Source organism: Sitophilus oryzae, unplaced genomic scaffold (genome assembly GCF_002938485.1).
Source record: "Sitophilus oryzae breed Bouriz unplaced genomic scaffold, Soryzae_2.0 scaffold_496_pilon_pilon, whole genome shotgun sequence".
NCBI lineage: Eukaryota > Metazoa > Arthropoda > Insecta > Coleoptera > Curculionidae > Sitophilus > Sitophilus oryzae.
In genome coordinates this window covers 325,282-346,067 of record NW_022147080.1, presented here as the reverse complement: position 1 = coordinate 346,067, position 20,786 = coordinate 325,282, and the positions used below count along the sequence as shown (strand labels likewise).

At 34.8% G+C, this 20,786-nt stretch overlaps 1 protein-coding gene across 1 annotated transcript in view; it reads left to right on the top strand.

Annotated features, from left to right (window-relative positions):
* The first annotated feature begins 467 nt into the window (after positions 1 to 467).
* Positions 468 to 20,786, top strand: part of LOC115886793 (protein artichoke) — a 51,753-nt gene continuing 31,434 nt past the window's right edge. The window contains 1 exon segment of the mRNA XM_030906082.1: positions 468 to 677. The gene's annotated coding sequence lies outside the window, so the exon portion shown is untranslated.

The following is a 20,786-nucleotide window of genomic DNA, read 5'->3' as shown; positions in this document are numbered from 1 at the left end:
TTTTTACATTCTTAAATGAAACATCCTATATATTTTATTAGTGTTACTATTTATAAAACTACGCCCCTCAAAAAGAACCAACTTTTATCACTATTGGGTAACTTCTTAATGATCGTGATTTTTTATTTCTCTAGCATATCGCTAAATTTTTAAACGTAAAAAAGCATATATTAGCGCAAACCATCTGTTCTCGCTGTCAACCAATTTTAACCATCCCAAACCGCATAGAAAATCCTTCGATTTTTCGTATTTACCGTGGAAGAATGTCTGCTGGCCTAAGACGGTAAACAAACAGGTCTTCCAGCAAAGAGAAAGGCATCTGCACAAATTCTACTTTTACTGTTAATCACAGACGTGCCCTCGCCAAGAACGTACCTATGTTAGTTAGCGAGACATTCACGAGAACGGCTATAACGTACGTCTTAGTCTATCGATTTTATCGATGTCTTCAGCATCCAATCGATATTTGATCTGTAGTACCTGTAGTATCGAAGAGTTAGAGTTTGCGAACGGTTGTCTTTGAGTTTTATGTGTTTAAAGTTTAAGTTACGCAAGTGATATAGAAAAAAAAAAGGATTTTTTTTGGTGATTTAGGAAAAAAAAACATTTCATTTGGTTGCTGAAGGTATTTAAGGACAATAATATCGAAAACTGATGGACTTTTGAGCTTAAAAAAAGTAAGTTTAATTCAAAATATGGATTTTTTTAAGCATTCTATTGACAACTTGTGTTAGTTCATATTTGGTAGATACATATAGTCCACCTAACGAGCCAGGCGACATCCAAAAATGAGAAAATACAATTTACTTGTGAATTAAAATGATAGACACAACTGTCACTGTCACGGATCCTCTCGTTGGACAGACTATATATATTTTCTGAGAAGTTATTGAGAAAAGGCTTGTTTTAAATTGGAGATAGGTTCAACCTATTTTTTTTAAATAAGATATTGTCGTTAGCCTTGAGTAAAAGAGCGATTCAAAAAAGAAAGGACGGTATTTCATTGATGGTTTGCTTTTTGGGTTCCTACTTAACATTTTCTTTCATTAAAATTGTTTGTCAATAAAATATAAAGTTATACAGTTACATACGTAATTTACTATTCGATTATTCTTATTATGAAATTCTTTTTATTTTTTGTATCTACATTTTTTCTTTTATTTTCTTTCATTTTAAATTATTTCGTTCATTTTTATTTTGTTTTTGTAAATATTGAAAATTGTATTTGAAAATCATACACTGTTTCAAATTAAACGATTACCTACATTTCTTACGTAAAAAAGTCCTGGCTTTTTATGTCATATGTTGAAATTACTGTATCGACTGTATCCACAAGATACAAAGGTTTTACGAGAAACTACCCTCTCTCCTAAGGCTGGACGCACACAGAAAGGGCAAAACTCTTAGTCAAAAACGTAAATATGCACGGCAGCAATACAGAATCCTGTTTTACTCTTTATTCTGTGTGCGTTCAGCCTTATGGAAACTACCGTTCTTAAGAATCTATTACGCTGTATATTCGGGTCGCTCTCAGGGGTCGGGTAAAGCGGGTGTGTGGCCGGAGAAAATATATATTATATTTCATAAATCTGCCTAAGGTTTAGCCCGATCCTGTCGTGTTAAGCCACGTCCAAAATTCCAAACACACGTGCTTTGATTAAGGCTTGATTAAGCTTTGCAGAGAAGCCATAAAAAACATTTGCCATAAAATAGCGAGCAATTTGTTACAAAATCATATAAATTATATATCACTGTAATCACAAAACTTCAATCTATTATCGTATTGTAACGGAATTTTAAATTAAGTCTTTATTTTCGAGAAAATTTAGTCCACACATAAGGATATATTTTGATGTTGAATATTTTGTTGATGTTTGACCATCACAATCTTAAAAATAAAGAAGTTGTCTAAAAATGTGCTACAATACTGATATAGTAAAATCCTGTATCTTTAATTTCCTTCTTCATTTGTGGAAAAATAATTAGTTTACAGTTTTACATAAACGTTAAATGCCGAACGCTTATTTTGCTACTTTTTCGGACTAGTGAAATGGACTTAATGTTTCAATACTGAGTCATTTTCTACCACATTCAAAATAAATATCTTTATTATTATTTACACTTTCAAGGGCTGTAACGTTTTCAGTACCTGTATTTTAAAAATTAAGACGTTTAGGACATATATTCATACTGAGACTTTATCTTAAAATAGGTCCAAGAATCATCCCCTTAATGACATAAGGAACATTGAAGAAATCTAGTCAAATGATATAAATAACTCCGAAATAAGTAAAAAATTAATAATTGAACTTATGACACTGAAATAACGATGAAATCAATAATAATAAATACTAACTGAGTGTTTTTGAACATTTTGTCGAGTTGCTGGAAAGTTCAAATAAATAACGCGGCCGTAAAGAGCGCATTTACTACGATTTGAGACGGTTAAAAACGGGCTCGAGACACATATCCGACGGCGTGTCCTAGCCCGAGGGCTCGCATACCGCTAGACCGACGTTCCTCAGTCTCAGAAGTAGGTCTCGGCGCGATTTCTTTGAATTATTCTCCACTTGTTGCCTCCGCGAGATCAACCGTTGCTTTTCACGTATATCTACTCAAGATAGAACGCGGTGAGAACCATGTTTTGGCTGTTACGTCCCATCTACGGCTGGACGCACACAGAATGAGCGAGACTGATTTAGAACATTAAAAAAAACACTAATTCACCACAATACACCAAAACACTTTAATTTTAACATTGAATGAGAGTTTCACTATCGTGAATTGTGGCGACTTTACCCAATTCTGAATTTTAAATCGTGTTTATTTCAAAAATTGTTGTATTTTCTCAAATGTGCATGGTCTATGCATAAGTGGTAATAAGGACAACACAACAATAATACGCTTTTTTGTTTATTAAACAAATATATATATATAAAAAAGGTAAAAAACTGGATGGGCAAAGTTAGTTGCTTATATGGGGTGTCTTTGCCCTCTTCCTTATTCTTATTGATAGACCAAAGCCACCCCATTTAAAAGCATAATTACGTAAAATATGCTTCATCACCCTCAATATTATAACGAACTTCTGCATAATACTTACCTCAATATAGCGTGGTTAACTATTGCAGCCACGTAGAAGTTTGAAACGCACAAAATAGGCTTTAAAAACAGATTTGGCTCCACAGCACTGTAAATGCTACATCGCAACTGACGGCAAGCGTTTAGCGACTTTCCGAGACGTGGGGCGCCTACACCCATAATTTACCGATAACACATAACGCGTTCTTTTCAAGTAGTGGCTACGGCAACGTCTAATATATTTTCGGACGGAATTTGGCAAAGTCACCCCAAGAGGCAAAGTCACCCCATTTCACGGTAACTATGTTGGCATAATCAGCAGATGATTAAAACTGAGAGAGATTCAAATTTGAGTTTTAATTATCTAATGATGCTAACATGGTTAGCGAAACGCGCGTCCATTGTTAAGAGTCTATTACGCTGTACTGTTCGGGTCGCTCTCAGGGGTTGGGTAAAGCAGGTGTGTAGCCGAAGAAAATATATATTATATTTCAGAAATCTGCCTAAGGCTTAGCCCGATCCTGTCGTGTTAAGCCACACCCAAAATTCCAAACACACGGGCTTTGATTAAGGTTTGATTAAGGTTTGCAGAGCTTCAGCATTTGCCATAAAATAGCTAACAATTTGTTACAAAACCATATAAATTATATATCACTGAAATCACAAAACTTCAATCTATTTCGGTATTGTAACGGAATTTTAAATTGTCTTTATTTTCGAGAAAATTTAGTCCAAACATAAGGAATATTTTGTTGATGTTTGATCATCAAAATCTTAAAAATAAAGAAGTTATCTAAAAATGCGCTACAATACGGATATAGTATAATCCTTTATCTTCTTCATTTGTGAAAAAATACCTAGCCAGTTTTACATAAAACGTTAAATGCCGAACGCTTATTTTGCTACTTTTTCGGACCAGTGAAATGGACTCTTAAAAGTAAAGTGTTTTGGTATATTGTGGTGAATTAGTGCTTTATTTTGCAGTTGTAACACCAAAAGTTCCAAACCCCAACCGTAAGACTGTTTTAATCAAAAACGTTTTTGTCCCGAGCAAAATCTCTTTCTACGATTGTGCAAAAAGTAGCTATTTTTTACACTATCTACTGTATTATAAAAGTCAAAATTTTTAGACTAGTGCAAAAAGTAACTCATTTATTGCACTACTGCAAAAAACATCTTGACATTATTAATGACGACTTAACTAAAGAGAAAACATTTGTAAATTTTTGTAAAAATTTGTCAAATCCTGGAAGATAAACCAAGTACCAGTACTGGACACCTCGCAGCAACGTTCCGGAAAAGATTTTTAAGTGAAGAACAAGAACCCGAGACCTCCACGAGCAGAAATCAAAATAAAATTCAAAAGACTACTACTGAAATGAAGCTTGTCCATCAATTACTTTAGTGAATTTTTCAAACTGCGACATTAAAATTGAAATGAACTCAAAATTAAAAAAATAAAAGTATCATTGTTAGTGGTGGTGAATTGCTGTAAAAACTTTTTAATAAACATTTAAATAAGAATTTCAATTCGATCGTAGAAAAATGTTGTGTGCGACAAATAAAAAAGCATATTTGTTGCACTCAGCATGATTGCAGAACAGACGCAAGAGTTACAAAACTCATGCGTCGTGCAACAAATATGTCCTTTTTGCACTAGTTAAACAAATAACTATTTTTGTCTCTTAATAAAACATTATTACTTTGAATGTGGTAGACAACGTCGGACTTCCATTGTCTTTATTAATCATTGCGACCTTAAAGATCTATTGTGTCCCCCTTTCTTGAGTTATAACTCATCATACAGTCAAGAACTCATCATACATCTTCTTGTTATAGGGGAGACAGGGTATTTCCTATTTCCTATATTCCTCTGACAACAGATGTTCATCCTCCGAGAGTGGGTATTTACCTCCTACGAGGGTATACACCATCTCCATTGTCTCCACCTCTTTAACTTGGTCGCTCCTTAGACCTGATACCGGTTTTGTCCCGAATCTATTATAGAGGATATATCCCTCTTCCTCTATTGCCTCCTTGAATATGAGGTCAATGATATCGATATGAGATTAATAACCGCATGGTTAGTCGGTCCACTTCTACATAGCCTCACATGTAGAAATAAAGGAGACGACAATACAATGGGTTGCCCCTGGTGTCCCATGGTTGAAACCAGTAGAGGCTAGTCTTCTATCTAGCCATGCATCCCTTTGACGTCCCGCCATCATAGGAAATTAGGTTTTCGGTGAGGTTGTCTTCCCTTGGTCTAGGCGGTTAAGCTAAACCCCCCCATCCCACACCCTCTACCCGTGATATAATATGACCACAGACAGTAGAGGGTGTCTGGTATGACAGACAGGGTAGTCCCATCCGACATCGTTATACCTCTTGGTGCAATTCCCTGGCCATGACACTACAGCCAGGGACTAGACAATGAGATGCTCCCTAAACCCAGCCAAAGTGCCATAGGGAATTCCCCATAGCACCTGACTAAGAGCTTCTCCACCAACGACAAGGTATCGCATCTCCTAGAGGAAGGACACTGACGAGAAAGTTAACATAGTTGTCATGTGGTCGAAGACCCAAGATATTAATTGAATGACGTAAAGAATTTATGTAATGTAAGGTCAACGTAATATTAATTATAAAGTAAAAGTGATATGAATGTAAATATTTTTTCTTTCCATGTGTGCGTTAGAGGAGATCTCGCAGCAGCTGCCGAGACGAAATATAATAAGCGCGTTTTCTCCTTTTTTCTCTATAACAAACAGAAAATTGCCGGTTTTCCTACAGATCATCAACATTAACCAGCGCTTTCCCTAGCGAGAAGAATTGATTTGCTAAGAACCCACCATTAAGAGAAGTGTTAATAATCAGTAAATCATTGTTTATTGGTATTTTAAGATTAAATAAATCTGGCTATGTCCATGTGTATTAGTAGTTAGTAGTAATAAAACCTGCCAATATATTTGTAGGTTTTTCTAACCGTCGAAATAAAAAAAATTAAAACAAAAACCGGAAATTTCAGTTTTACCGCCATATTTCCGGAAACGACAAAGATAAGTTCGATTACTAAACGTATTATCATTGGGCTCACTAATAATTCATATACAAGGTTAATAGGCAACTTTGTCCCGATTTACGTCATCCTGTAATAAATTGTCAGCTCAGGGCTTGGATCACCCTGAAAAGGAAAATTCCACTCATCAAAATCAGTTTAACACACCAGTGGATGGCATATCAAAAATGCAGAAGGTACAATTTTGAGAAAGGTTGGCTCAGCAGGTAAAAGACCATACCATAACGTGGTATACTGATGCTTCCAAAACCAAAGCAGAGACAGGGATAGGAGTATTTGGATCGAAAACTAAATACTTCGAACCAATGGGCACCTACCCCAGCATCCTTCAGGCAGAAATCTACGGTGTCCCGAGATGCGTGCAATTTATCTTTGATAGGAACTATCGGAAAGAGGAAATAGCCATCTTATCTTATAATCAAGCAGCACTAAAAGCGATCAACTCAGTAACCATCATTCGAAGATAGCCAAAAAATGCCTAGAGAAGCTGAACAAATTAAGCAAAGAAAATAAAGTCCTCCTACCAGGGGCGGATCGTGAATTTGTGGGGCCCTGGGCTGAAACTACTTAGGGGCCTACCTAAGTACTCAACTAATAGCCATGTCAAAAAACCGTTTCTATAATGATATATTATTATTATATATTCTTTATTGCACAAAAAAACATAAATGTTACTTAAATCTACGCAAGTATTAGTTGTACAAAAGGCGACCTTATTGCTGTGGTAGCAATCTCTTCCAGGCAACCTTTGGGTGAGGGAGAAACCGAAATAGTGATATATTAGAATATAAAAAAAAACAATAAAACAATTTTATTTATTTATTATGAATTAGTAAAAGAAATTGATAGGTTGCAGTCACAGAAATTGACAGTTATTTGGTCATCACATTGCAAGTCTTTTGTTAGATCACAATTTATGGAAAGAAGTGATAAATTATTTAGTCGATGATTCGACATTGTTGTCCTATATTTATTTTCTACATAGGAGATCTTGGAGAAGGAGCGTTCTGCTTCACAGCTAGTGATTGGCAATGTTAAAAAAATCTCTAAAATGGTATAGCAGTTAGGGAACACGTCAATAAGTTTATTTTCATACATGAGCATAAAAATGTCACTGCAAAAGGTGTAAGACTCTGGCTTAGATTGGAGTCAGTACGATTTTAATTGAATGCACTCATTCACTAAATGCTCGTCTACGACAACGGGATAGTAATCAATAATATGACGTGTAATTTCCAAATCTATGTTTTCGATATTTTTGTCTTGCAAATCCATTAAAAATTTGAATTTTTTGCTATATGTCTCATAGACTTGGCTCCTTTTATTTAAATCCATAATCAGCTTATCCAACGCAACGTTCAACGTGTCTCTTTTAAATCTTTCTGCGCCGTATACTGAGAATTCACCTGTACTTATCTGAAAATTTTGGAGTAATGCGTATCTTTTTTATGTCATTGTAGTCTATTCCCACACTAGTACTTAATTTTTTAGCTTTCTCTTCGTATTCCTTATTCCTTTAGCTTTTGATCTGATTGGTGTCGTATGTTGTTCACAATGTCTTTTAATGACACAATTAACTTGTTGCTTTCACAAATGTCTAAACCAGGCGTATTTTTTTATTGACTAAATGAAATCTCTCCAAAACTTCTTCCCAAAAGATAATCAAAATTGCAGTCTCGAGTTTCGCTATTTTATTGAATAAATTTCGTGCCTCTTTCCGGAAATCAACTTTCTCAGCCTCATTTTCGCTGAAACTTTCGAAAATTTTCATTATATCATCTTAATTATTTTTTAAGGCTTTGACAGCATCATAGTGGCAAAACTATCTGCTCTGGCTTAAACTTTTTAACGTGAATTTTAATTTTATTTCACGATTCAACAATTTCCACCTATGTGTCTATTGTTTTTAGCGGGGTCTGGGGGCCCCTTGTAACCTCGGGGCCCTGGGCTGCAGCCCAAACACCCCTTAGGTAGATCCGGCTCTGCCTCCTACTCTGGGTGTCAGCTCACCAAGGGATAGAAGGCAATGAAGAAGCAAACGATCTAGCTAGAAAAGGAGCGAACACTCCACTAACTGGACCAGAACCGTCCTGCTTTCCAAGTGGAAACCAACTTAAAGCGGAACTCAAGAACCTGCAAGACTCCATCCATAACCTGGAATAGGAATCCTCCAATGATCCTCCTAACTCGAAAAAAATTCGCAGAACTAACGACCGAGAAAAATCAATGATTTTTCTTGATTTAAGTAAGAATTAACAATCTCCGGATTGTCACGGGGTCTTTAACAGGAGACTGTCTCCTCAACGAACACCTCAGTAGATTGAAGCTAAGAAACAACGGCGAATGCAAATTTCGTGGGGTAAATGAGGAAACACCAGAACACCTCATCACTGAGTGTGTCCAGACCACATCCATTCATGCCATAAACTTTGGTACGACGGCACGACTGATATCGGAGATGGAGAACTAACCTCTGTAAAACCGTCTCAGATACTGGGTTTTATCAAAGCCCTGAGACTTTATGATGAGCTATAACTCAAGAAAGAGAGACGCACACCCATGATTAACCTCCTCCCAAACATTTTACATTGTATAAGTCATCCCGTCTGGCTTTCGCAGCAGAATAAGCGTCTCGAACTCCGAGTGAATCTCCCTCCACTCTATCTTCGTACGTAAATAATAGTGGATTTGTTGTCACAAGCATCCAAAACAGTCAGAAACTTGTCAAATGTAGTTGATCACACAAAGTCATAGATATGTCATAAACGAGAAACGTAGATTACTAATTCGGTTAACTGTTTTCGACAGTTTGCTGATGCTGTGAGAACGAACGGAGTATTAATCACTTTGACTCCGCGTCGACCGCCAAACGACCCGTTCGTGGACCTACTATTATTTACGTATAGGAAGTCGAGTGGTCGACTCAAAGACGACGCTTCCGCTTCGAGTTTGAGACAACCCGTGTGTGTACGGTCTACAGTTTCCGATACCTCAGTGGAGAGACCCGAATTTGAAACACGCTGTATAACGATTATAATATTATAATCTATAAAGGGTGAATGTTTTAAATATGAAATTGATCTGGAGTTATTTCGGAACATTGCATCATACTGTTGTATACCGGGTGCGTCTCAAAAGTGGCTCACCCCTATACCTTTCTTATTTTTTCACCTAAAAAAATGAGATTTGGTATGTTAGTATATGACATAAATTAGGATTGATTGACGTATTCAATTGTTTTCGGTCACTTCCTGTTTCACCGGAAATGACTAAAGCTTTTGATTTTTAAGTGGCACCTTCCGTATTTTTTTACTTTATTCGATAGAAAATAACACCCTTAATAGAATGACGTATCATATGCCAACTTTTGACATTTTCGCATATGGTTTATTTGAAATTATAATTTGCGGTTCGTAACGAAAATTTCACTCGAAATACTCAGGGTGTGGTATCAAATTATTCGTAAAAAAAATGCTTTTTCCAAATATGCTAATGAGCCACCCTCATTCCATTTGAAAAAATTGAGATATGATTAAAAATACGATTTGGGCATTTTCTAACTGGCCAGGACAAGACACTAAAAGCTTTAGAAAATCAAATCTATTTTTCCAAGGTTCCTTGATTAAGAATTAGTGTTTCTAACATAACCATGGCACTGTAGATTGAAATTTTAAATACGATTTTTAATTAAGCGAGAATGTCAAAAGTTGACATATGATATGTCATTCTGTACAGAATGTCATTTTATATCGAATAAAGTAAAAAATATCAAGGGTGTCATTTAAAAATCAAAAGTTGTAGTCATTTCCGGTGAAACAGTCAATTAAATTTATGTCATATACTAGCATACCAAATCTCGTTTTTTTAACTGAAAAAATAAAAAAGTTATAGGGGTGAGCCACTTTTGAGTTTGAGACGCACCCGGTATTTCGTTTAGTTGTGCATTGATTAAAATTTTCTTGGATTATTTACATTCTGCAAACTGTTATTGTATGCCGCACTTTTAAAGAAATATTTTTATGTAGACGACATAACTAATGTATTTCTTAAGCAGTTCCACAACCACTCGAAATATCACATATCTCAAGATCTTTATAAAACGTAGCAAAATAAACTTTTACGATGTCTTTGCGAAATATGAGGTACTAGATCGTACTAAGTGGTCGGTAAATAGAATTGGTGTTGCGTAAGAATGTTGGAATAACGGGCTGCACGGAATGTATTTGCCATTCATCTTGGGTATCACGTACCGACACAGCTCATCAAACCAAGAATTTTCAAGTACCAGCACAGGTACTACTTCGGTATTGTTTGCATGTAGACAATCTCGTTTCTATCGTGTTTCTAATGAAGATCCGATCGCAATTTATGCGGAATATTAAACAATGGAACAGTGGGAAATAGGATGAAACATTTTTTTATCATTCTAGGAGAAAATTTTAATCAATGCAAAAATAAAAAAAATATATTTACAGTAGGACCCAGTGTTCCGAAAAAATAGTTAAGATATTCACTATATTTTTGTTTATACAAAATATGCGACCAATGACAGAACACTTTTAAAAACATCATCATCATCATTCTCAGCTCATTCAACAATTTCCATTTATGGTGTAGCCTCGATCCCCCACATATTTAGATATTCTCTTTGTAGTTGGGTCCATTATTGTCTATTGTTGATATCTGTTATTGTTATTGTTGTCTATTATCTATGCGGGGCCAAGTTATCCTTGCTAGTTTCCTAATACCATGGTCCCATCTTAGATTTGGTCTTCCTCGTGGGTACCATGCTGTAATTTTTGTGGTCCATCTGTTGTCCGTCCTTCTTGCCAGGTCTCTTGCCCATTGTCACATGTAGAGATGCCGCGAGATACGAGACACGAGACGTCTCGTTTCGTCTCGAAGCCATTTTATCTCGTCTCGAGAGCATTTTGTCTCGAATTACGAGGCGAGACGAGACGAGATAAAATGTTTCGAGACAAGGCTAGACGAGACGAGACGAGATATCTCGAAAACCATTAACACAAAATATGATAATAATAGGGTTAAAATTTATATAATATCAAATTGCGTGATGTTTTCAAATAGGTATATGCTTATGTAGAATAAATAACCACCAACTAACTAAATAAATATAATTTATTTTAAAACTTAGAACCAACTTAGTATCCAACGTCCAACGTCGATCTTAATATGTAGCTAATCTTTACTTCCATTGTTTTTTCCAAAGTTTTCCTTGTTTTTTTAATTTAAAGTTGTCTTAGGCGTATACCGGGTGCGTCTCAAAATTGGCTCACCCTTATAACTTTTTTATTTATTCAAATAAAAAAACGAGATTTGGTATGTTGGTATATGACATAAATTAGGATTGATTGACGTATTCAATTGTTTTTGGTCACTTCCTGTTTCACCGGAAATTACAAGTTTTGATTTTTAAATGACACCCTAGGTATTTGTTTACTTTATTCGATAGAAAATGACACTCTGAATAGAATGACATATCATATGTCAACTTTTGACATTTTCGCATATGATTTATTAGAATTTGTAACATGCGGTTCATAACGACAATTTGACTCGAAACACCAAGTGTGTGGTATCAAATTATTCATAAAAAAATGATATTTCCAAATATGCTAAGTTATTTGAATTTGATCCATTTGAAAAAGTTGAAATATGATTTAAAAAACGATTTGGGCATCTTTTAACCGGCCAGGACAAGACGCGAAAAACATTAGGCGATCAAATCTATTTTTCCAAAGCTCCTTGATTAAAAATTAGTGTTTTTAACACAGCCTTGAGCCATGATACTCTAGATTGAAATTTAAAATGCGATTTATTTTTAAGCAAAAATGTCAAAAGTTGACATCGGATATGTCATTCTATTCAGAATGTCATTTTCTATCCAATAAAGTAAAGATATACCGGGGTGCCATTTAAAAATCAAAAGTTGTAGTAATTTCCGGTCAAACAGGAAGTAACCGAAAACAACTGAATACGTCAATCAATCCTAATTTATTTCATATACTATCATACCAAATCTCGTTTATTAATCTGAAAAAATAAAAAACTTATAGGGTTGAGACGCACCCGGTATACAAAAAATCAAAACTTTAAAACCAAATCAAGCCGCATTATTATAATGATTAGGAAAAATTTGGTATACTTTATTGATAAAAATTAAACAAAAAATGTCTAATTAAAAAATATATATTTGATAATTTCAAAAAAAAATCATAATTATTTTTTTTCAATCCTGTAGGAAATATCCCTTAGGTAATATAAAGCATTATTGAGATATATTAAACAAGTCGAAAAAAAAACGAGACAACACGAGACGAGACGAGATAAGACCTTACCTCGTCTCGTCTCGACATTGTCTCGTCTCGTCTCGATAATGTTTTATCTCGAAATTTCGAGACGAGACGAGATAAGTTCTCATCTCGTCTCGTCTCGCGGCAACTCTAGTCATGAGAGATTTGATTCTGTGGATGACATGATACGGCCTTTCTTGGTTATTTTCAGCATATTTCGTTCCATTGAGCGTTGCGGTGCGACCTGCAGTTTTCTTATAATGTCCGATTTAAAAGTCCAGGTCATGCCTGGTAGTACACATTTGTCAAATGTTTTCTTCTTTAGATAAAGTGGCATTCTAGATTTAAATATGATTGAGTTTCTTCCATAAGTACTCCATGCTAACTTATTTCTTCAGTTTCCTGATAGTAGAGGTCCCGAGCTAGGGTTGCCACCTGTCCTTTTTTGAAAAGGACAGTCCTTTTTTGGAACAAATTGTCCTTTTGACTTTTATTGACATAAAAAGTCAATATAATCAAAAGACATAAAAAGTATTCATTTTTGCGATGTGACTCCAATATAAAGTCATTTTAACGCCTACTTAGGCATAAAAATAAAGCACTTTTACGCCTAAGCACAAAAATGTACGAAAATATATTATTAAACTGACATAAAGTGTCAAATTCAACGAGTGTAATAATCATAATTACTCGATACCATAGAGAAAGTAATAAAAAGTTTTTATCTTTCAATGCTCGATACGTAATTACTTACAGGGTATACCTTTTAAATCTTTTTATATTATTTTCAACGTTAGAAATTGTATAAAAAATTATTTGTGAACGTTTGAAAAAAATAGAATGTTCTATTCGGAGTAAAAATTACTTTTTGAGCCTCGCCTGTAATGTTACCAAATCAAACTTACAGCCTCGCCACACATTTCTAGTCCTAAAAAAACAATGTACTATTGTTTAGAATTGACAACATTATTTAGAACTCCCTGTTTATTCTGAAATGATAGTTTAGGCTTTATTTTTAGCCATTTTGATCTTAAAAAAAGATTTTCAAAATTCGGCGGTTCGCAATCTACAACTTAGTAAAAACTTTGGAGGCGGGAAACGGGAAGACTGCGTCAGCAGTAGGAGACTTACCTTAATAATTTGCTTATTATTGTAATGGTTTCCACCCGTAATATACCGGGTGCGTCTCAAAAGTGGCTCACCCCTATAACTTTTTTATTTTTTCAGACAAAAAAACGAGTTTTGGTATGTTAGTATATGACATAAATTAGGTTTGATTGGTGTATTCAATTATTTTCGGTCACTTCCGGTTTCACCGGAAATGACATATGCTAAAAACATTAATTCTTCATCAAGTAGCCTTGGAAAAATAGATTTGATCGTCGTATGGATATTTGTGACAGCCCTGGATATTACTAATAGGCCAGTGCTCAGATAAACAAAAAATTAAACCAGATGTGCTACATCTTTCTCTAACGATTAGTTGTCCTGTTCCTTTTTCAAATGGAACGAAGGTGGCTCATTAGCATATTTGGAAAAAGCATTTTTTTACGAATAATTTGATACCACACACTTGGTATTTCAAGTCAAATTTTCGTTACGAACCGCAAGTTATAATTTTAAATAAACCATATGCGAAAATGTTAAAAGTTAGCATATGATATGTCATTCTATTCAGAGTGACATTTTCTATCGAATAAAGTAAAAAAATACCGGGGGTAGCATTTAAAAATCAAAAGTTGTAGTCATTTCCGGTGAAACCGGAAGTGACCGAAAACAATTGAATATGTCAATCAATCCTAATTTATGTCATATACTAACACACCAAATCTCTTTTTTTAACTAAAAAAATAAAAAATTTAGAGGGGTCAGCCACTTTTGAGACGCACCCGGGAAAAAAATATGTATATTAATTTATAAAAACTAAAGACATTTTAATACTATTGCCGACATAAAAAATTGACAAACCTACATAACAACCTTGGTAAAATCCGTCTGTTATTACAATAATAATTTTCGAACGATTTAGCAGAGATATTTTCCAAAAAAAAAAAAATTAAATGCGAACCAAAGAAACATTTGAACCGGTAGTAAAAACAAGCAAACTAGATTTCGAAAGTAGGCTATATAGTTACAGTTTATGACTTAGTTGGGCACTAGCAAATTCCAAAGATGAAATTAACGCCAAGGTAACTGTAAATTATGATACCAAATTTATTATTCTAAAATGACATGGTCAATTAAAATCGAATTATATTGGTTCAGATTTTCAGATCACGTACAGAATAGAGATGCAAACGATACCTACATCGATATTTTCTGAAATACCGACGTTTCAATATCAAATATAATTAATATTTTTGACAAAATTTTCTCTACATTTAAAGTTCTCCTAAAAACAATACAATCCTTATTTATTTATTTTTTAAATGGGAGTACTTCATAATATTGTCCTTTTCAAAACGTTAATTGTTTGGTATATACGGGGTGAGTGTACAGGGTGGGTCAAATTCGACGCTTTTAAATGGAAACACCCTTTTTTATAGGAGATAGATGAAAACTAATATCGGTGTCTGGAGTTCAATTTTCATCAAAAACATGATGGTGAAAACCGCACATCAATATCTGTTACCGTTTCGGAGTTACAAAAGTTTTTCAAAAATGTGCATTTTTAACAAATCGCTGTAACTTTTTTGCTATGGAAAATTTTGTATTTCTATGAAAACATTTCCAAAGCACCTTTTTACGTAGAATTTAATGGTTTAAGTATAATTTTTTTAAAATTAATAATTTAAGAGTTATCAACAGAAAAATTGATTTTTTATTTGGGACACCCCCTATATTTTTAATTAACTGAAAAGAATTTCAAATTACCTTTCCAAAAATATAGTACACTTGATATTTTGTTATAATCCATACAGAATTTTTAAAAGTTCGCCACTTTTAACTAGTAGGCTTTGGACCCCTTATTGATGATATGCCCTTAACCTTTAATTCTAAAACATTTTTCCAGCAAGACGGCGCACCGCCTCTGAACGCTGAAGTTATCAGCAAATTTTTGCAGCCAATTTTAAGAATAATTGAATAACTAATTAAGATCCAGCCGTTGGTCGTCGCGGGCCACTGACTTAGTGCCCATGGATCTAATCTTATGGATACATTTGCGGAAGAATAAAGGTTCCTTAGTCTTCCGTATAATCTAGACAAGAATTAGAAATACTTACCAGTTATGAGAGGGTATCTTTCAATCCCACTGAGTTAATTAATTCCGCGAGAAATGTTCAAAAACTGCCCCGTCTCACGGTGGAGTATTAGCATGAAAAAGGCGATCGAAATTCGAAAAAGCAAATGTGTTTAAGATTTCCCAAAAAAAGATAAATGATAAGTTAAACCATGTCTGTCATGAATGGCGTTGCTATGGGTGTGTTTAGTTAATAGAAGATTATTTTCTTTTATCTATGGTTTAGTTGCATTTATTTGTTTCAACGAAACGTCAAAGTTGTTACTTCTCAGAGATAAGAGGTAAATGGCTAAATTTTATGTTTAAAATTATAAATTATTGTGCTCCTTTTACGTTTATATTATTGTTTTGATTGAAAATGGCTCGGCAAGCTGCAGGTATGTATTCTACAAAAACATATTATTTATTTTGATATTCTCTATACTAACGATTTTTTTTGCAACTAAAAGTTAGGCGTTCAGAAAATTTGATTAAATTTGTGACATTTTTATTATACTTAGAGATTTAGTTAGGGGGGTTATTGGGCTTTCATACAGTAAAATAAAATACTGCGACTTTTTGCGACTTTGTTGATAAAATGAGAAAAACATTCTTGGTTTCCTCTAATTAGCAAATTTGCAAAAAAAAATATACTAATGTGAGGTGTAAAACGCGATGGCATTGTTGTGTACAAAGCGATCGCATTAGTGCCATTAGCAGTATAGCAAAATTTGGCATTAGTAGCGGCTTTAGTGGTATGGGAATTGGTCGCGGATCAGTCGTAGCATTAGTAGTATTAGTTGCGATATTACTACTGGCATTAGTGGCATTGACCGTGGAAACACTGGAACAGTGATTTTTCTTTCTTTTTTTTAGAATCGCGAATTATCCTTTATTTTGTTCATATTATTTCATCTTTAATTGAAAATAGCAATAATTTATATAAGGTCTACATAAAAAAATTTCGATCAACTATCAGTTTCAAATACCTCACTGTGCGTCTGTCCATAACAGAAGACGGTCGATATGTCGAACACCTGTAGCAAAATCTCATGTCTTGGTTTGCTATTTATTTTTATTGTTATTAGATATAGTTTAAATGTGTTGATGTTGGTTAAATATAGTTTGAATTGTTATAAAATTCTGCATCTCTTATAGTCAATATTATTTTCGTTTAATCGAGCAAAATATTAAGTGTGTTATATTTTTGGAAAGGTAATTTTAAATTCTTTTCAATAAATTAAAAATATACAGGGTGTCCCATATAAAAAATCAAATTTTCTGTTGATAATTCTTAAATTATTAATTTTTAAAAAATTATACTTAAACCATTAAATTCTACGTAAAAAGGGGCTTTGGAAATGTTTTCATAAAAATACAAAATTTTTCATAGCAAAAAAGTTACAGCGATTTGTTGAAAATGCATATTTTTGAAAAACACCCCGTAACTCCGAAACGGTAACAGATGTCGATATGCGGTTTTTACCATCATGTTTTTGATGAAAATTGAGCTCCAGACACCGATATTAGTTTTTGTCTATCTCCTATAGAAAAGGGTGTTTCCATTTAAAAGCGTCGAATTTGACCCACCCTGTACAGTAAGAGAAACTTGTAGTCGAACAAAAGAATAAGAACTTCCACTAGCCATAGCCTTTATACCCCGCTGGCAAGCGAACCTTTAGGTCGGCGTTTAGGAGTGAGTTGTTCTGGCAATCTAGTAAGTCGGAGTTAGCAATATTATGTAATAAATACGAAGTATTTATTACATAACTACTTAATCTGACACTAGATTCCATGCGCTTGGGAAAACACTCGCCTTCTGTCTTTATTCAGTACATCTTATTTTACTAAGCGTGTTGGCCGTACTCTTCGTACACATGGAAACCGGCACCAAAGACCAGAAATGCCGACCCTTAGTAGCCTTCGAGAAGGCTTTCGACTCGATATATCCCAAGGGAATAATATAAGACCTAACGAAACTAGGAATATACAGGCCTTATATAGAAACTCTTACCAAAAGTACTTATATAAAACAACTCTAGAATTTCCAACTGACCTCCTTTGTCAGTTGATGAACTGACAAAGGAGTACGACAGGGAGACGCAATATCCTCACAGCTGTTTACAGCAACACTAGAAGAAATCTTCCATCAACTAGACTGGACCAACAAAGGATTGAAAATAGATGGAGAATATCTCAACCATCTAAAGGGGCGTCCAGACCGGATGAGCGAGCAGGAGCGAGCAAGAATTCAGGTATGTTCTATGGGAATTCTTAACTGGTGTGGACGGCTCTACGAGCGAGCGAATGATTGCTTGCTCGCGCTCGACGCTGTTCCACGCCGTGTCGGTACATCAAAGAAAATTCGCGCTATTGCACGTTCGGTTTGGATCGGATTTTGTTTACCACGTTTGCGATCGAATATCAAAAATGGAATGGCCGAATGAAGTTGTTTTAGAACTAATAGAGGAGTACAAAAATCGCCAAGACCAGTAAGGTTATAGCTAGCTTTTTTCTAGGTGAAATTGCTTTTCGGTAATTGGTATCACTTTTCATTATTTTCATGTCAATTAAATCTAATAAGGTATTTAAATCTGTAAGTGACATCCGACAAAAGTTCTTAAATTTTCCAGAATCTTCTGTTTCAACATCGTTTAGTAAATTGTTACCGCCATGAGAAACTCGATTTTTAAAAAGGGTTGTGTTACACCACCTCCTCTGCAGTCGTTTTCTCTTTTGGCGTTTCAACAATTTATAAAATACAATGAAAGATGCACAAGCAATATTTTTTTCCGATATTATGAACATGAAATGCCACACACCGATCAACGCCGAATATATAAATAATCGCTAGGTCTCGAGAGCAGCAGAAATCACGAGCGAATTTGAATAAATATTTGCTCGCGCTCGTTACTGCTCGCTCATCTGGTCTGGACGCCCCTTAAGATTCGCTGATGGTATAGTACTAATTGACAATATTCCTGAAGAATTACAAACACAAATCAACGAACTAAACCCAACCAGCAATAAAGTAGGTCTCAAAATCAATTTAGGAAAAACTAAAGCAATCTATAACGAACTTGTAGACAGAAACACTGGAAATAGTAGAAGAATATATATTTATTTCAGACAACCAATACACTAGCTCAGGATATCAGGATCTCCTACTATCAGAAATTGAGAGAAGAATTAAGTTAGCATGGCGTACATCAAAATCATATTCATAAAAAAGAAAACATTCGATCAATGTGTACTGCCACATGTACTACCAAACATGACCTATGCATGCAAAACTTGGATACTCAATACTCAATACCGAGATCATATGGAAACTGCAGGTCACACAACGCTCGATAGAACGAAATATGCTCGGAATAACAAAAAAAGGCCGTAAAAAATAGAGTGATACAACAACAAACCATTGTCAGTCACAGAATCAAATCCCTCAAGATGTAATGGGCAGGACACCTGGCAAAAAGGACGGACAACAGAAATACCACAAAATTGCAGCATGATACCCACAAGGAATTAAGAGACCTAGAAGAAGACCAAACCTAAAATGGACCGGCCCCCAATGATATTGAGAAATTGACTGATACCTAGGAACCGCATAAGCCAACAATTAGCAACAATGGGACAATTCGGGATATTTTCTAAATAATGTGGAGGCTAACATTAATGAATGGTTAACAGCTGGAATTATGAAGAGAATGATCAGGGTGAGCGATCTAGTGCGTACTTTTCTACTCTTCAATGAAAAACGCGGATTTTTATAATAACAGTACGGTCTGTGATCTGTGGTCTGTAAAGGAGCGGACAAAAATATATTAATACAGCATATTTATTTTATACGTCGACTTTGCAGACCAGAAAGTCAAAGTCACACGAACCAATCGACTCACAGCCCACATCAATCTATTAAATTAGCATATCTTGCCAAAATTATAGTAGAATAATTAATATAAATAGATAGATAGAGAGAGATAGATACTAATTTTTTACGAAAACATGGAGAGAATATTGTTCCCTTACGGATTCCCCGTAGCTACAGAACGGACGAATGATGACTGGTACGCCGTCGGGTCCACAATTCGTACTCTGGTTATTTAAAGGACAAACCACCCCTTCTATAGGATGATAGCGAAAACTAATAGTCTCGGTATCTGGAGCTTCAATTTCCCATCAAAACTAATTGGATAAACCGAATGATATCTGTACCGTTTATGAGTTACGGGGTGTCTTTCAAATAATAATGCAGTTATTTTAACAAATTCCACTTGTAATTTGTTCTTATGGAATTATTGTATTTTTGTTATTTGAAACATTTCCAAAGCACATTATTTACATAGTCAATTTAATGGCGTTTTAAGCATAATTTTTTTCATTAATTTTTTAAGGTATATCACAGAATTTTATTTTTTATATGGGTACACCCTGTTTATTATTTAATTTATTGAAATATTTAATAATTAACTTTAAAATCCACATTGAGTATTATTGTTCGATTTCCTTTGAGTATATTAAATTCTCTGGCCCCGGCTTGTGTTAATGTGTGAGTAGGCTTGGATGCCTTTTTTGAGAAGCGCACCGGCTGTAAATGCACTAAAAACCACTCTCAGCGTGACAAGCTATTCAATTGTGTCGTATTAAAAGAAATCTCCCGACGAAGAACTAACATGCTTATCCGATGTTGAGAAGCCAGCCTTTTAAAATTTAATCTATATTTAACCCACACCCCATTTTTATTTTACATTATACTGAATAACAATTAAACCAAGCAGAAGAAGATTTTTGGTAAGGGTATTCGAACATACGACCACGCCTTCGTATGGAACAAGACCCGCCGTCCGGGGGGCAGCTTTTTGAACATTTTTCCCGCGGATTAAAGTAAGTGCTCAGGTAGGAGGGGGTTTAAAACGTAATACCTCTGAAAAACACTTGCTCGAGTATGTAATTCTGTCGTCTAGATCTCATACGTAAGCAAAAATAGCCTTTTTCTTCCCGGCCAAAGAAAATCCATAGGATTTAGATCATGGCTAAGTCCTGCGGCCTCGACTCCTGGTTGGGATTTTGGTTAGCTATCCAATTATAT